Below are 19004 nucleotides of genomic sequence, written 5' to 3' on the forward strand. Positions count from 1 at the left end.
TTGTGCACTGGGGGCTGGTCCTGTCCCGGCACAGTCTGGGACCATTCCAGGGTCAGGTGACCTCCAAGAAAAATTTCAAGGATGAGTCAGAGTGAGAACAAAATAAGTTTTATTTATGTAGTGATAAAGAAAGAGGCCAGGGCCTAGGCGCCACTGTGAAAGAAGCAAAAGTCACGTGTTCGAGTAGACACAGGCCAGCTCAGGAGTGAGTTGTGCACGTGGTCAGTCAGTTCTTGGGATTTTGTGTGTTACCAAGGGGGGGATATTGTCTGCAAGCTTTGTGCAGCCAAATTCCGACTCTGCCTTCTGGTTGGGAGGGGGCTTGTTTCTAATATGCTTCATTCTGGAAGTATCATGGTGTTTGTCCCTCTGCCCCCCTTCTACTTCTGGTACAGGTCTCATTGTAATGATGGTATAATGAGATTTGGGGTGGTTCCCTAGTCGGTTTTCCTCCATGTTGGGTTTGTCTGGATCTACCTGGTTTTTGTTAACCTACCTCCCTGACTGTGGTGGTTTAAACCATCAGTTCTATGGGAGGATAGGGTCTTGTAACTTATTGCCTGGCTGTTAGTTGCTCCTCTGTTCCTGCCATTTGTTTAACCATTTGTCTCCATTTCCTCATTACACTTTGCCAGGGAATTTTCCTAGTTTCTCAATAACTTGTCTCTCCATGGGCTGTCCACTAGCTTATGTGGTTACATCTGAAAGGCCATCAGAAATAGCCCATCCCACTGCCTTTCCCCTGTCCTTTCCAGAAGTAATGTATGTAACATGTCCTGTGAAAGAAGAGAATCTAGGGAACTTAGTGAAAACAGGAAGTAGATGAGCACAGCAGAAGCTCAGGTTGTCAGGTGGAGAGAGAGCCACTTGGTACAGGCTGCTATGCTGCCAGGCTGGAGCTGGCAGGGTCACTGGGGAAAATGGGAAGTTACAGGTGAGGTGGACATAAAAAAAGTGTGTGAAATAGAGACTCAACAGTCCTGCTGAAGAACATATTGAACAATACTGCGCAAAAATATACAACGCCAGCCCAGCCATTGTGGCTCAATGGTTGAGCGTCAATCCATGCACCAAGAGGTTGCCAGTTTGATTCCTGGTCACAGCACATGCCCAGGTTGTGTGCCTGATCCCCAGTGGGGGGTATGCAGGAGGCAGCCAGTCAATGTTCTCTCTCACTGATGTTTCTATCTCTCTCTCCCTCTCCCTTCCTCTCTAAGATTAACAAAGGAAAAAATATATATATACACACACACACACAATGCCAGCCACATATGTAATTTTAAATATTCTAGTACCCACATTCACCTCTAAAGTAGTGATTAAAAAGGAGCCTACCTCATGGAGCTCGTGTGAGATTTAACATGTAAAGTTCTTAGAGCAGTGTCTGACACATAATAAGAATTAGTTTTCTTATAAGTTCAGTGGTTTCCACATCCACACTTCTTTGTACAGCTCAAATATATGCACCATGCAAACTCTGAACATACAGTAGTTCCTCCATATCCGTGGTTTTGCTCTCTGTGATTGGTTTCAATTACCCACAGTCAAATGTGGTCTGAAAATATTAAATGGAAAATACCAGAAATAATTTGTAAGTTTTCAGTGGTAGGTCATTCTTAGTAGTGTGATGAAATTTGCACCATCCACTCTTTCCTGCAAAGATGTGAATTGTCCTTTTGTCCAAAGTATCCACACCATGTACCCTCCTGCCTGTTGGTCACTTGTTGGCTGGCTTGGTTATCAGATTGACGTGGTGGTATACTGTGCTTGTGTTCAAGTCACCCTTATTTTACTTAATAATGGTCCCAAAGTGCAAGAATAGTGCTGTTGGCAATTCAGATATGCCAAGGAGAAGCCGTAAGGTGCAAAGGCATTTAAACAGGGTGGGGCAGAAGTAGTTTTACAGTTGTTCATATGGAAAATAATCTAATACTTAATTAATAATAATACAAAAATAAATTATTTTGCATACTCACAACTGTAAACCTACTTTTGCCCCACCATGTATATATGTATATATATATAAAATATGTGTGTGTATATATATGTGTGTGTGTGTGTGTGTGTGTATAATGTATTTAAAAAACACTATATGTACATGGTTCAGTACACTGTTTTAGGCATCCACTGGGTGTCTTGGAACACATCCCTGAGGATAATGGGGGAATACTGTTTAATCAGTTCATCACTAAATATATTCTTCACAGTGTTGCTGGAGTAAGCTTTCAAAAATACAAATTTGGTGTATGACTCACAAATGTAAATCATTCAGTGGTAAACTATAGCCTATAGCAGTTGTTTTCTAAACAGAAATGCTAATAGCTCTGGTGAAAATGGAAATCTAATGTCCTTTATAGAGTCTCTCACACTTGAGGCTGCGTCCCTCTTGTAGACTATGCCACAGCTTGATACTTTCTTGATCATGGGACCCAAAGACGTGCCAGTTATGCTGTATCAAATAAACGGTTTCACGTGCCAGTTATGCTGTATCAAATAAAGGTCCCAAACAGTTCTCAGATAATATCCTGTGTTGAGTCCACTGACTGAAGGTGGGATTCTTCTGTATCCCAAAAGGTTTTGAGCACAAATATCCCATTGTTCACTAGATGGTTAGGATTGCACTTAGCAGTAGGCAACACAAGGGTATTTTCAATTTGCAGCTATCTCTGGAAAAGCCTGTCAGTTGTATATGTGGGAGCATTTTCTAACTTACCAGCTCATTTATGAAGTCCACCTTTTCCTAGATATGGTGATATTTTGTTTATAAATTTGTATATGTCTTAATGGTAATGACATTTTAAGACTGTGCTGTTTTACCTATGAAGAAAAGGACTTACTCTGAGAGACCTACTAAAAGAATAAAAAAAAGTAAAACTTTATTTTAAATATAAAATATTTTCTTTTCTCACATTGAAATGCATTTAAACATGTCAAAATAAACATGCAAAACCAAAATTAAATCTCTTGATCATATTTTTGAGAAGTGATGACTCTATTTTAATTAAGTCCCTAAAGAATTTTTAAATGTGAATGCCTCTAACCTAGAGGATAATTCTCAAACAATTATGTATTTAATAACTTGCTTTATAGTTTTTCTACATTTCACATTAAGTCATAATTTTATGAAGTACTTATCTTACCCCCCATGAAATGTGTTGTGTTAAATAATTTATGTTCCAATCAGCTATTTCACTGTCACGTATCTATTATGGCATGTAATTAACTGTCATGATTGCTTAGATGTATAAACAGTTTTATGTAAATTTAAAAATACAGAAAAAATGCAGATAAAAGAAATCTGATTGTCAATTTATTTAATTAATATCAGGCCTTTAATTGTACATTTAATGTCTATCAGATACAGATTTCTCTTTATTCTGACTTCAACATGGATAGATATAGCAGAAGACCATAAAACCATTGTGTTTATTATAAATTTGAATGGAGAAAACAAAAAACTTTTTTTAATATATAGATATGTATAGATACATTTGAATTCATATCTGTGAATATTATGAAGGATATATTTTCTCTAGAATGAATAGTACAGCTATAGTTCAACCATGGTTTTTATAGGAGAGACCAATGCATAAATATCAACATTATTAATGCTTTTGCCCTTACATGATCTTCTTCAAAAAATGAGTGAATAAAAATTACATTTTCCTTGCAATATATGATAAAATGATAAATATAATGATTTTTCTATATACTTTTATTATTTTAATATAATTTAAAGAGTCATCTTTTGAGTAGTATCACATATACAAGTTCAGAGATTTCCAAGAATATATTAGGTAAGGTATTTCTGGATGTGTAGCAGTTTTTCAGGCTCAGAAAGTGCCTGATGAGTGGATTTACTAAAAAATCAATGGTGAAATACCAATTTCTCTGGCATTAGTTGTAACTTTTGAACCAAGGATATAAGTAATTTTACTATTGCAAGGACTTATTCTACAGTAATAAAGTATGACTTGGCCTAAACTCATCCATAAACTCTTTATACAAAGGAAAATTCAGTGTAGGATATATACTATCAATAAAATTTCTGAGCTATGGAGAAAAAAATGAAGCAAAATTGCCAAGGTGAACTGGAGAAGGAAAAATAGGTATTGATTGACAACATCAAAAACTACAGATTCTCTTTCTCTTTTTTTGAATCTTTACTTTTTTTTTCTTAATTTAAAATTTTTTTATTAATTTTATTACACATGATTCTCCTTCCCCCCCATTGAAACCCTCCTCCCGATACAGCCCCCCCCCTTCCCGAGCATTGTTGTCTCTGTCCATGGTTACGCATACATGCATATAAGTTCTGTGATTTATCTCTTCCCTCCCCCACAATCCCCACTTCTGAGGTTTGTCAGTCTGTACCCTACTTACATATCTCTGGGTCTATATTGTTTGTCAGATTGTTTAGTTTATTATATTCCACAGATGAGTGAGTGACAATTTGTTTTTCTCTGATTGGCTTGTTTTGCTTAGGATAATACTCTCCAGGTCCCTCCATATCATCTCAAAAAATAAGAGCTCTTTTTTTTCTTACAGCTGCATAGGAGTCCATTGTGTATATGTGCCACAACTTTTTTATCCACTCACCTATTGATGGACACTTGGGCTCTTTCCAGATCTTAGCGATTATAAATAAAGGTGCTATGAACATAGGGGTACATATATTCTTTCTGATTGGTGTTTAAGGATTCTTAGGGTATATTCCTAGAAGTGGGATCACTGGGTCAAATGGAAGTTCAATTTTTAATTTTTTGAGGTAACACCATATTGTTTTCCATAGTGGCTGCACCAGTCTGCATTCCTACCAGCAGTGTACTAGAGTCCCCTTTTCTCCACACCCTAGCCAACACTTCTTGTTTGATGATTTGTTGATGGCAGGTGTGAGGTGATACCTCATTGTTGTTTTAATTTGCATCTCTCTGACGATTAGTGACTTTGAGTATTTTTTCCTATGTCTCTTGGACATTTGTATGTCCTGTTTGGAGAGGTGTCTATTTCGGTACTCTGCCCAGTTTTTTATTTGGATTCTCTGTCTTCCTTTTGTTGAGTTGAATGAGTACTTTATATAATTTGGAAATTGACCCCTTATCTGATGTATCCTTGGCAATTATACTCTCCCATATAATGGGTGCCTTTTCCATTTTGATGGCTGTTTCTTTTGCTGTGCAGAAGCTTTTAAGATTGATGTAGTCCCATTCATCCATTTTTCGCATTGTTTCTTCATTTTTTTTCTTTATCGATTTTAGAGGAAGAGGGACAGAGAGAGAAACATCAATGAGAGAGAATATAGGTTGGCTGCCTCCTGCATGTCCCCCACTGGGGATCAGGCCACAACATGTGCCCTGACCTGGAATTGGACCAGTGACCTCTTGGTGCATGGGTCAACACTTGACCACTGAGACACAACAGTGGGGCATGTTTGTTTCTCTTGCCTTAGGTGATGTATCAGTGAAAATTCTGCTGTATGTGATGTCTGAAATTTTGTTGCCTACATTTTCTTCTAGGATTTTTATGGATTCACAAGTCACATTTAAGTCTTTTATCCGTTTTGAGTTTATTCCTGTGTATGGTGTAAGTTGGTGGTATAGCTTCATTTTTTTGCATATAGCTGTCCAATTTTCCCAACACCATTTTTTAACGAGGCTGTCTTTACTCCACTGTATGTTCTTGCCACCTTTGTCAAATATTAATTGAACATAATGACTTGGGTCAATTTTTGGTTTCGCTGTTCTGTTCCATTGATCTGTCTGCCTGTCTTGTGCCAGTATCAGGCTATTTTGATTACAGTGGCTTTGTAATGTAACCTGATATCCAGTATTGTGATGCCTTCTATTTTCTTCTTCTTTTTCAAACTGCTGTGGCTATCCATGGTGTTTTTTTGGTTCCATATAAACTTTTGAAGTATTTGTCCTAGTTCTGTGAAAAATAACATTGGTATTTTGATGGGGATAGCTTTGAATCTATAGATTGTGTTGGGTAGTATGGACATTTTGATGATGTTGATTCTTCCAATCCATGAACAAAGTATATGCTTCCACTTTTTTATATCTTCTTCGATTTCTTTTTTCAATGACCTGTAGTTTTCTGTGAAGAGGTCCTTTACTTTTTTAGTTAAGTTTATTCCTAGGTATCTTAATTTTTTTGCCACAATGGTAAATGCAATTGTTTTTTTTAGTTTCTTATTCTGTGAGCTCATTATTGGTGTATAAGAATGCCGTTGATTTCTTGATGTTAATTTTGTATCCTGCTACTTTGCCAAATTTATTTATTAAATCTAGAAGATTTGTGATGGAGTCTTTAGGGTTTTCTGTGTACAATATCATATTATTTGCAAATAATGGCAGTTTCACTTCTTCTTTTCCAATTTGGATCCCTTTTATTTATTTTATGTCTGATTGCTGTGGCTAAGGCTTCCAGAACTATGTTAAATAAGAGTGGTGAAGTGGGCATCCCTATCTTGTTCCTGTGCTTTTCGTTTTTGTCCATTGAGTATGATGTTGGCTCTAAGTTTTTCATATATAGACTTTGTTATGTTAAGATAGGATTCCTCTAGTCCTACATTGCTGAGTGTTTTTATCAGAAATGAGTGCTAGATTTTGTCGAATGCTTTTTTAGCATCTATTGATGTGTTTATATGGTTTCCATTTTATTTTGTTATGTGATGTACCACATTTATTGATTTGTAAATATTGTACTATCCTTGCATCCCAAGAATGAATTCCACTTCGCCATGATGAATAATTTTTTTGATATATTGCTGGATCCAATTTGCTAATATTTTGTTCAGGATTTTGGCATCTATGTTCATCAGGGATATTGGCCTGTATTTTTCTTTTTCTGTAGTGTCTTTATCCGGTTTTGGAATTAGGATTATGCTGGCCTTATAAAATGTGTTTGGAAGTCTTTCATCTTCTTGGATTTTTTTGAATAGTTTGTGGAGAATGGGTTTGTGTTCTTCTTTGAACATTAGACAAAACTTCCATGTGAAGTCGTTCGGGCCTGGGCCTTTGTTTACTGTGAGTTTCTTGATTGCATCTTCAATTTCCTTAGTCATTTTTGGTCTGTTCAAGTTTTCTATTTTTTCTGGTGCAGTTTTGAGAGACTGTGTGTTTCTAGAAATTTGTCCATTTTTCTTAGATTGTGCAATTTGTTGAAGTATAATTGTTCATAGTATTTGTTAACTATCCTTTGTATATCTATGGTGTCAGAAGTTACTTCTCTTTTGTTTTTGATTTTTTTTATTTGAGTCTTTTTTCTTTATTTCTTGGTGAATCTAGCTAAGGGTCCATCAATCTTGTTATCTTTTCAAAGACCAGCTCTTTGTTTCATTGATCTTTTGATCAATTTTTTTGGTCTCTATATCATTTATTTCTACTCTGAACTTTACTATTTTTTTTTTTTCTTTTACTTGCTCTGGGTTTTTTGTTTGTTTTCATGCTAGTTTTTTAAGTTGTTAGGTTAGATAGTTAATTGGAAATTTTTCTTGTATCTTGATGTAGGCCTGTAGTTCTATGAACTTCCCTTTCAGGACTGCCTTCACTGTGTTCCATAGATTTTATGTTGTTGTGTATTCATTTTCATTGGTTTCTAGGAATTTTTAAATTCTTCCTTGATCTCCTTGGGGACCCGTTCATTGTTTAATAACATGCTATTTAACCTCCATGTGTTCAAATGTCTTTGCATGTTTTTGTTGTAATTTATTTCTAGTTTCATGCCATTGTGATCTGAGAACATGCTTGATATGATTTCAGTATTCTTGACCTTCTAGAGACTTAGTTTGTGTCCTAACATGTGTTCTCTCTTTGAGAATGGCCCATGTGCACTTGAGAAGAATGTGAATTCTGCAGTTTGGGGATGTAATTCTCTGTAGATATTTATTAAATCCATTTTGTCTAGTGCATCACTTAGAGTCTCTGTATCCTTGTTAATTTTTTGTCTAGAGGATCTATCCTGTGATGCCAGTGGGGTGTTGAAGTCCCCTGCTATGATTGTATTGCTGTTAGTTTCTCCCTTGAAGTCCTCCAGAAGTTTTTAAATATATTTTGGTGCTCCTATATTGGGTGCCTCCATGTTTACCAACATTATATCTTTCTGTTGGATACATCCTTTCAATATCATGTAGTGACCTTCTTTGTCTCTAAGGCCTTCATTGTGAAGTCTATTTTATCAGATATGAGTATTGCTACTCCAGCTCTTTTTTCCTTTCCATTTGCTTGGAAAGTTTTTTTTCATCCCTTCACTTTCAACCTATGTGAGTGTTTTGTTGTGAGATGGGTGTCTTGTAAACAACATATATATGAGTCATGCTTTCTTATCCAATCAGCTACTCTGTGTCTTTTGATTGGAGCAGTCAATCCTTTTACATTTAAGATGATCATTGATATGTACTTATTTTTTGCCATTTTTGTTTATTGTGGTTCTATTTTCTCTCCATTTCTTCTACTAAGTACGGCATTCCTTTTAATATTTCTTGTAGTTTGGTGGTAATATATTCCCTTAGCATTTTTTTTTTTTTTTTTTTTTTTTTGCATGGAAAGCTCTTTATTTCACCTTTTATTTTGAATGATAGCCTTGCTAAATAGAGTACTCTTGGATTCAGATCCTTGTTTTTCATGACCTTGATTACTTCATGCTATTCCCTTCTGGCTTGTTGTGTTCCTTTGTAGGTAACCTGTTGCTTATCTCTTGTTGCCTTTAAGATTCTCTCTTTATCTTTAATTTTTGGCATTTTAATTATTATGTGACTTGGTGTGGGCCTGTTTGGGTTCTTCTTACTTGGGGCTCTCTGTGCTTCTTATACTTGTATGCCTTTTTTCTTCATCAAGTTAGGAAAGTTTTCTGTCACTATTTCTTCAAATATATTTTCTAACCCTTGCTCATTTTCCTCTTCCCCTGGACATTTTATAATGTGGATGTTGTTACATTTCATATTGTCCAACTGTTCTCTTAAGTTGTCTGCCTGTTTTTTAATTTTTTTAATTTTTATTTTTTTTGGTTCTCTGAATGGGCAATTTTTTCTACCCTGTCCTCTAATTCACTGATCTGATCCTTGGCCTCCTCTACTCTGCTGGCTATTCCTTCCAATGTGTTTTTTATTTTTACTATGTCATTCTTCATTTCCAACTGTTTGGTTTGCAGTGTTACTATATCTTTACTCATGCTGTTGAGCTTCCTCATGATTATTACTCTTAACTCTACCTCTGATATCTTGCTTAATTTCGTTTCATTTTTTTCATCTCCTGTCAAATTATCTTGTTCTTTCATTTGGGATTTGTTTCTTTGTTTCATCATTCTGGCTGTCTCAGTGGATTTTGGAGCCTGCCAAATTTTCCCTGTGGGTGTTGGTGTTCCACTGGTTGTAGCTCTCTCTGCCAGGTTTGAATGAGTGTGGGAGGACCAACATTAAACACCACTGTCAAGTCTTACTTTCCTGGGTAGATTCACAAGCCCAGGAAAGGTTCAGTTATCCTCTAGCTTTTTGCCTGGAGGCTATTAGTCTCTGTTACTTGATGAGCCTTGGGTTGTGGTCCTGAACTGAATGAAAAAAATCCCTCAGGTATTCAGGGTAATAGTATTTCCATTGGGTGGGGCAGGTTCTTGCTGGTTGTTAATGAGCTTCAATTTGCACTTCTTTGGCTGGGTGGTAAATTTCTCAAGGAGGTGCTCTTGCTTCTTCCAGGGGCTCTGGGGCTTGTTTAAGTAAAGTGGCTACTGTTCTGTGAGAGTGATTTAGCACAAAACTCCTACTGCCCTCCAAATTCCGAGTCTCTTCACACTGCTCCAGCCTCATGTGCCCTCCCTCTGCTGGAGCCCAAGGTGAGTGAATGTAGCTAATTTAGTGCTCTGTCCCAGCTCTCTGCATGAAGCCAGCTTGGGATTTTTACTTTGAGGCAACTGCTCACAGCCAAACCAGCTGCTGTTCTGGGCATCCAGCCCTCCCTCCCACACCTTCGCAGTTCCTACCAGGCTCGATTCAGTCTCCTTTTTCTGTCCCTGGTTATATGGGTCTTCTCCAGCTGCTTTTCTGTTCTTTTTTCCTGAAAATTTGGTTTAATTTTAGTTGTAATTCCAGTTTGGTCCTGAGAGATGGTCTGTGTAGCTTCCATACACTCTGCCACCTTTTTGGAATTGTCTCAAAGCATTTTTAGGAAAACAACTTGAAATTTAAAACTGGACCAGAAAGTTGTTTGTTAAGAGATAAAAATTAAGGAAACAGAGGCCAGTAGCTTAACCCAAACACAAGAAAAGGCCTTAGCCCCAAATAGTGTCGTCCACCTAGCAACCTAAAGATTTTTTTTTTTTTTTTTAGCTTCAATATATGTCTAGTCAAAGTGTGGACATCTGTAATATTTCCAACAATGAAAATAAATTTTAAAAATTTTAAATTGGAATTCAAAATATGTTCAATAGATGAACTCTCTTGCTATACTTAGTGAATGGACTTGTATGTTAAAGGTGGGAAAGCAGACAACTGTTTTGTTTTTAACAAGCTAAATTGGGAACCTGTCAGTGTTCAAAATCCAGTTCTTCAGAATTATAAAACTGAACTTGAAACACCCCGGTTACCTCTGACCCACTGTGGAACGGGTCACCACTGAAGAAGAAAGCAGTGTGTTTCTTTTGAAGAAGGGCCACCTGCAATCACAGGTGTTGTCAGTGAGCCTTGCAGCTTCACAGAGCTATTGTGTTCTGCAACCAGCCACTGTGATGACAGCTCTTCAGAGGCTGCTGGGCCCCTTGCAAACTTTTGTCTCTTAAAAGCCACAGTAAAAATATATAGGCCATCTCAATTTACCCAAATCATTTTTTCTGTCCCGTTTTAATGAGATTATAAACCTTCAAAGAAGTCTTAGGAATAGTTTATGAATTATGAGAAACAAATTAAGCCTTTTATCTATCAGCACGACAAATATTTTATTCACAAGCATCCATTTGTCTTCAACTAAATATTTCTTTCATCATTAAAAGAGACACACTTTTCATAAAATAAACCATTGCCAGAGACTAACAAGTATTTGTAAAACAAAGAATCTTTGAAATTGTTTTCTTATCAACTTGCTACATCAAAGGTCCAGGACTTGTGTCTTGGATGGTGATGGAGGGGTGGGGAATTATCCCATGGGCATAGTACTGCTAGTGCTGTAGCAGAAGAGAAGACACATTTTGAACCAATGGACCAGACATGTACTACATCATAGTAGTTGAAAAAAATTAGAAAATTCTGATAAGAAGCATTTATACTTCAGAGTAATACACATTTTTCTATATAGCCATTATTTTCTTGATCTTTCCACTTGTTTATGTGCCTCTTTCATTCTCTGCTCACATTTACATTTAATTTATTTTCTTACACCCTTTTCCTCTGCCTCCTCCCACTTATCCCTCATATAACTGGCAGTGAATGGATTTGAATCACATTTTTGTTAGTGACAAGTACGAGTGCCAAATTTGAGCTCTTTGAGGATGTTTGGATCAATTTATATATTTATAATCTCTAACATCTGCAATAAAATATTCTAACATTATCATTTTTTTTCCAGTAGATTGACCATTAGCAATCTACAATATCAACAATGAAATACATTATTATGGTAATTAATAAATTTTTCAAAAGCCTTTGTGAGCATGAGGCCTCTAGAAAGGGCAAGTGTACTTGACTGGTGAAGTGGCACATTGCTAATACCTTCCAGGAGCTTCCTGTGACACATTCGAGAAAATAATCTGGGAGGCAGGGGAACATGTGTGAGCATAATCATTAGTACATTTTCTGTGTCAAAGAATATAATCTGGCCCTGGCTGGTTTTTTTTCAGTGGTTAGAGCATTGGCCCGAAGACCACAGGGTCTTGGGTTTGATTCCTAGTCAAGGGCATATGCCTGGGTTACAGGTTCAATCCCCAGCCCGAGTTGGGGTATATGTGGGAGGCAACCAATCAATGTCTCTCTCTTTCTCTCTTCCACTCTGTCTAAAAATCAATGGAAAAATATCCTTGAGTGAAGAGGAACAATAACAACAAAAGAATATAATCTGACTTTAAAGCTTTGGCCTTGAGCAATGTTTTGGAGGGGGAGGAATCGGACATATCTGTACCAGTGTGCCAATGTCTCACTTATCTGCCCAGGTGATTTTGGAAAATCACTTAATATATCTTGTTTCAGTTTCCTCATCTGTAATTAGAAGATGATAAGCCCTACTCTAAATGTAATGAGAAAATTAAATGATTTCTATGGATAAAGCATTTAATTAAGTATAGATTCTCAGTGAAGGGTAGGTTTCTGTTCTTAATCTGTGCAGCATGCAAACTTCCAACAGCCAAAGAAGAGAGACATCATTGTCAGGAGTAAACAGATGTACTCTGACTCTGACTATTATGTTGCTCATTGTTGGGGGGTCATTGAATAATAGAGCTGAAACTGTTCACAATGATAGTTCTATGTGCCAATGAACAAGCAAATATCACTAACCTAGTGAAGGTTGAAAAGGGTATCAAAAATGTAGTTTGCAAGAGTTTTTCTGAAAGAGAGAAAGATTAGCCTAAATAAGCAGCTTTTTTTTTTTTTTTTTAACTCAGGGTATTTATTCACCACAAGACATAGCTGACAGAGTCTCTGCTCGCTGAGGATTCCACAGTCAGGAGAAATGATTATAAAACAATAATATATAAAATTGAGGGCATAGAGTATATCAGTTTGCTAGAACAGAAGGTTTTAACATATCTATATAGTCAAGAATGTCACTGGGAAATGATATACTGATATACTGAATAATTGATTCCTTTATGAAAAATCTTATTTTTATTTATTTTTTATTTGTTTTTTAAATTTTTTATTAATTTGTTTTTGTTACAGATGTTTCTCATTTTTCACCTATTAACACCCTCCTCTCTTTCCCCCCACCCCATCCCCAGCTTTGTTGTCTATGTTCATTGGTCATGCATACATGCATGTAAGTTCTGTGGTTTATTTCTTTCCCCCACAAACCCCCCACCCCTACTCTGAGGCTTGTCAGTCTGTACCCCACCTCCATGTCTCTGGGTTAATTTTGTTCAGCAATTTGTTTAGTTCATTATATTTCACAAATAAGTGTGATCATGTGATATTTGTCTTTCTCTGCTTGGCTTGTTTCACTTAGCATAATACTCTCCAGGTCCTTCCATGCCATCTGAAAGGATAAGAGATCTTTCTTTCTTGCAGCTGCATAGTATTCCATTGTATACATGTACCACAGCTTTTTAATCCACTCATCTACTGATGGACACTTGGGTTGTTTCCAGATCTTAGCTATTGTAAATAGTGCTGCTATGAACATAGGGGTGCATATATTCTTTCTGATTGGTGGTTCATGTTTCTTAGGGTATATTCCTAGAAGTGGGATCACTGGATCAAATGGCAGTTCAATTTTTAACTTTTTGAGGTAACACCATAGTATTTTCCACAGTGGCTGCACATTAAACAGCTTTTTTAAATGCCTGATTTATTCAAAGAGCAAAATTCAGTATTTACATTTCTTAAATAAAATTTCTAGATCGATTTTCAGTGGAAGAAGCACAGCGGATGTAACTAGCTAGAGTGTCCTCCTTCCTTTTATATTGTTTAAAGGTATTACATTGCATAGTCCATAACCAGTGATTATAGAGGAGGAGACCTTAGAGTTTAGGTTACAGATTCTCTCTTAGTGAAAATAAATCATTTGCTGTGGGAAAGTTGACCACTGATCTAGAAAACCATTGATTGTTGGTTATATGAGTAGTTATATGGTGATAGTGGAGAAGTGTCCATTATAGCAATTCTTTAGCAACAAGAATTAATTTTGGTAAAAGTGGAAGATTTAATTCTAAGGCACCTGAGGGGCCAATACAAAACTTAAGTGTACAGGATTATAACATCCCTTGCTTAAGATATAATTTCTTCTTATATATGATCCCCATTTATCTATATTTCATGCTGTCCTGCAATAAGCTAAACATGGTAACAAATACAAAAATAACAGTAAGAAATTATAACAAAATTTAACATAACAGATGAATGAATTAAAACAAAGTTGAAGTTTTAAGAAATTTAAATGGAAAAGGTTAAGATAAAATAAATAGTTATGAATAACATAATGACATGTTTCTCAACTAAGGGTAATTCAAAATATTTACAGGGTGGCGTAAAAGTAGGTTTATAGTTGTGAGTATGTGAAAGAGTTTATTCTGGTATTATTATTTATTAATTATTGTATTATTTTCCATATGAACAACTACAAACCTACTTTTGCTTTCACCCTGCACAATGATTTTTAAACTGGGCTAACATTTTCATAACTAAAATGACATAAACAAGGTAACATGCAAAAGAAAATAAAGATAAAATGATAAAGATTAAATAATTAAAATGGCAATTAAGACAACATGAACAAAGTAGTATGCATTATCATTTATGTTATCTTTTAAATTTAAATCATTTTAAAAATTTTTCAATTATAGCTGTTGACATACAATATATTAGTTGCAGGTATACATCCCAGTAATTAGATATTATATAACTTACTAAGTGATCATCTGAATAAATCCACTACACATCTGACGCCATACATAGTTATTAGAATATTCTTGACTATAATCCCTATGCTGTACTTTACATCCCCATGACATACTATAACAGCCAACCATCCCACCAACACCCCTCCCACCTGGCAACTATACAATTATTCTCTTTATCTATGAGTTTGTTTTTGTTCTGCTTGGTATTTCATTTATTTATTTTTTAATTCATTTGTTGATAGGTATGTATTTTTTTGCTATTTTATTGTTCATATTTTTATCTTTTATCTTCTTCTTAAAGAATACCCTTTAACATTTCATGTAATAGTGGTTTGGCGGTGATGAACTCCTTTAGTTTTTTCTTGTCTGGAAAACTGTATGTCCTATTCTAAATGATAGTTTTGCCAGGTAGAGTAATCTTGATTTTAGGTTCTTGCTTTTCATCACTTTAAATATTTCTTGCCAATCTTTTTTTGGCTTGCAAAGTTTCTGTTGAGAAATCAGCTTACAGTCTTATGAGAGCTCCCTTGTAGGTAACTAACTGGTTTTCTCTTACTGCTTTGAAGATTCTCTCTTTGTCTTTAACCTTATGCCTTTTAATTATGATGTGTCTTGGTGTGGGCCTCTTTGAGTTCATCTTGTCTGGGATTCTTTGCACTTCCTGGACTTGTATGTCTGTTTTCTTCATCAGGTTAGAAAAGTTTTCTACCATTATTGTTTCAAATAGGTTTTCAATTCCTTGCTCTGTCTTTCTTCTTTCATTACCCCCATGATGTGAATGTTAATATGTTTGAAGTTGCCCCAGAGGTTTCTTATATTATTTTCATTTTTTGAGGGGATTCTTTTTTTCTTTCTTCTGTTCTTATTGGGTGTTTTTTGCTTCCTTATTTTTCAAATAGCTGATTTGACTCTCGGCTTCATCTACTCTACAGTTGGTTCCATATAAATCTTCATTTCACCCTGGCCAGTTTTGCTCAGTGGTTAGAGCATCGGCCTGCGGTCCAGAGAGACCCCGGTTCAATTCCCGCTAAGGGCATGTACCTTGGCTACAGTTTGTCCCCAGCCCTGGTTGGGTTGTGCGGGTGGCAGCCACTCGATGTGTCCCTTTCATGTCAGTCTCTCCCTCTCTCTCCCTGCCTGTCTATCTGAACAAAAAAATGGAAAATTTTCCTCAAGTGAGGATTAAAAAAAAAGTATTATTCATTTCAGTTAGTGTGTCCTTCATTTTTGAGTCTTTCTTTTTTGTGGTTTCTATGTTCTTTTTATTTTATTTTTTAAATCCTCACCCACAGATATTTTTCCATTTATCTCAGCTAGAGTGTGTGTGAAGGGGGAGAAACATGGATGTGAAAGAGACACATTGTATATATGTAACAGAGCTTTTTTATCCATTCCTCTACTGATAGACCCTTGGGCTGTTTCCAGATCTTAGCTATTGTAAATAGTGCTGCTGCAAACATGGGGGTACATATATTCTTTCTGATTGGTGTTTCAGGCTTCTTAGGGTATATTTCTAGAAGTGGGATCACTGGGTCAAATGGAAGTTCAATTTTTAATTTTTTGAGATAACACCATATTGTTTTCCATAGTGGCTGCACCAGTCTGCATTCCCACCAGCAGTGTATTAGAGTCCCCTTTTCTCCACACCCTCGCCAACACTTGTTGTTTGATGATTTGTTGATGGCGGCCATTCTGACAGGTGTGAGGTGATACCTCATTTTTGTTTTAATTTGCATCTCTCTGATGATTAGTGATGTTGAGCATTTCTTCATATGCCTCTTAGCCATTTGTATGCCCTGTTTGGAGAGGTATCTATTTAGTTCCTCGGCCCTTTTTTAATAGGTTTCTTTGTCTTCCTTTTGTTGAGTTGTATGAGCACTCTATATATATTGGAAATTAACCCCTGATCTGATATATCATTGGCAATTATGCTCTCCCATACAGTGGGTAGCCTTTTCGTTTTGATGATTGTATCTTTCGCTGTGCAGAGGCTTTTGAGTTTGATGTAGTCCCATGTGTTCATTTTCTTTCTTGTTTCTATTGCCTTAGGTTATGTATCAGTGAAAATTCTGCCGCGTGTGATGTCTGAAATTTTGTTGCCTACAGTTTCTTCTAGGATTTTTATGGATTCACGGGTCACATTTAAGTGTTTTATCCATTTTGAGTTTATTCTTGTGTATGGTGTAAGTTGATGGTCTAGTTTCATTTTTTTTACATGTAGCTATCTAATTTTTCCAACACCATTTATTAAAGAGGCTGTCCTTACTCCACTGTATGCTCTTGCCACCTTTGTCAAATATTAATTGAGCATATTGCCTTGGGTCCATTTCTGGGTTTTTAGTTCTGTTCCACTGGTCTATATGCCTGTTCTTGTGCCAGTGCCAAGCTGTTTTCATAACCTGAAATCTGGTAATGTGTTCCCTCCAACTTTGTTTTTCTTTTTCAAGATTGCTGTGGCTATTCAAGGTCTTTTTGGGTTCCATATGAACTTTTGAAGTATTTGTTCTAATTCTGTGAAGTTTGTCATTGGTATTTTGATGGGGATTGCATTGAATCTATAGATTGCTTTGGGTAGTATGGACATTTTAATGATGTTAATTCATCCAATCCATGAACAGGGTGGTACATATACACAATGGAGTACTATGCAGCTGTAGGAAAGAAAGATCTCTTATCCTTTGAGACTACATGGAGGAATCTGGAAACTATTATCCTAAGCGAAATAAGCCAAAGAGAGAAAGACAAGTATCATATGATCTCTCTTATTTGTGGAATATAATGAACATAACAGTCTGAGGAATGGGATATTCCCAGAGACATGGAAGTGGGGTACAGACTGACAATCCCCAGAAGAGGGGGTGGTGGGAAAGAGATAAACCACAGAACTTATATGCATGTATGCATGAACAATGGACATGGACAACAAAGCTGGGGACAGGGCAGGGAGGGAGGGGAAGGGGGGAATCAGTGGGGGGAAAAGGAGAAACATCTGTAACAAAATAGAAAGAAAGAAGGAAGGAAGGAAGGAAGGAAGGAAGGAAGGAAGGAAGGAAGGAAGGAAGGAAGGAAGGAAGGGAGGAAGGAAGGGAGGAAAGGGAAAGGAAAGGGAAGGAAATGGGGGGAAGGAAAGGAAGGGAAGGAAGGGAAGGGGAGGAAGGGAGGAAGGGAAGGAAGGAAGGAAGGGAGGGAGGGAGGGAGGGAGGGAGGAAGGAAGGAAGGAAGGAAGGAAGGAAGGAAGGAAGGAAGGAAGGAAGACACATTGATTGGTTGCCTCCCACACTACCCTGACCAGGGCCAGGTATTGAACCGCAGCTAAGGTACATGCCCTTTACTGGAATGGAACCCACAACTCTTTGGACTGTGGGCCAACTCTAACTACTGAGCCCAACTGGCCAGGGCCCAGTGTTCTTTTTTATGCTATTCTATGTTCTACTACTCTTCCCCTAAGTTTATTGAGCCAGTGTTTTGAACTCTGTAACTATTAAATTGCTTGTCTTTGTTTTGTTTAGTTCTTTCTTTGGAGTTTTGTTCTGTTCTTTCATTTGGGATGTATTTCTTTGTTTCCTCATTTTGGCTGCCTCCCTGTGCTTGTTTCTATGTATTCAGTAGAGCTACTATGTCTCTCAGGCTTGGTAGAGTTGCCTAATATAGTAGGAGTCCTGTAGGGTCCAGTGGCACAGCCTCTTCAGTTGCACTTCCCCTCCCCCCGCCCAGTGTGTGCTGTGTACACCCTCCCTTTGTAGCTGAACCTTGATTGCTGTTGGCAAGTCAATGGAAGGGATTTACCCCCAGGAAGGACTGACTGCAACCATCAACAGTTGTGGAGGATCAGCTGTGCAGGTTCCCACTGCATAGAGCAGTACTCACTTCACTGGGGCTCTGGTGCCTGCTGAGTCTTCTCCTTGACTGTGTCATTGTGTAGGTAGTTGAGTGGTGATTTAACATGGTCTGAAGCTCTTCACCAGGTTTTCTGGCTCTGAGGTCTCCCAGGAGGTGCAGACCAAGGTCAGCTGCTGCCTGTCTTCTGTCCAGGTCCACCCAAATTGAGCTACAAAGTTATCTGCAGATGGCTGCTACTTGTGGTGTCCTTGGAGGTACCCAGGAAAGGCCATGCTGCAAAACACAGACAGCTGGTGCTGGTGCCAGGCCTGAGGCCACTTAGGGAGAGGTACAGTGTATGGCAAGGCCAGATACTGCTTGAGAGATTTTAGGAAAGTCTGAATTGTGAGCCATAACAGGTCATTTGTATTGAAAAGGCACTGGAAATAGCTTGGGTGGTCCCATAAGTTTTGTGGGGTGGGGTCTCAGGTAATCACTAGGGGAGGGTGAACAATGATAACCGATTGATAGAGACTCGGGTATGGCATATGCCTACTGGCGCTGTGGGAGGAGGGCTCATCAAAAGAACAATGGCCTCTGCCAGCACTTCTCTCTGGGACAAATCTATGCCCCCCCTCCCTCTCCAGCTT

At 37.3% G+C, this 19004-nt stretch overlaps 1 protein-coding gene across 2 annotated transcripts in view; it reads left to right on the top strand.

The window, feature by feature from the left end:
- The window catches only part of GBE1 (1,4-alpha-glucan branching enzyme 1), a 360857-nt gene that overhangs the window by 217042 nt on the left and 124811 nt on the right, over positions 1-19004 (top strand). The gene's annotated exons all lie outside the window — the stretch shown is intronic.

The sequence above is a fragment of the Molossus molossus genome, unplaced genomic scaffold (genome assembly GCF_014108415.1).
Source record: "Molossus molossus isolate mMolMol1 unplaced genomic scaffold, mMolMol1.p scaffold_m16_p_5, whole genome shotgun sequence".
Taxonomy (NCBI): domain Eukaryota; kingdom Metazoa; phylum Chordata; class Mammalia; order Chiroptera; family Molossidae; genus Molossus; species Molossus molossus.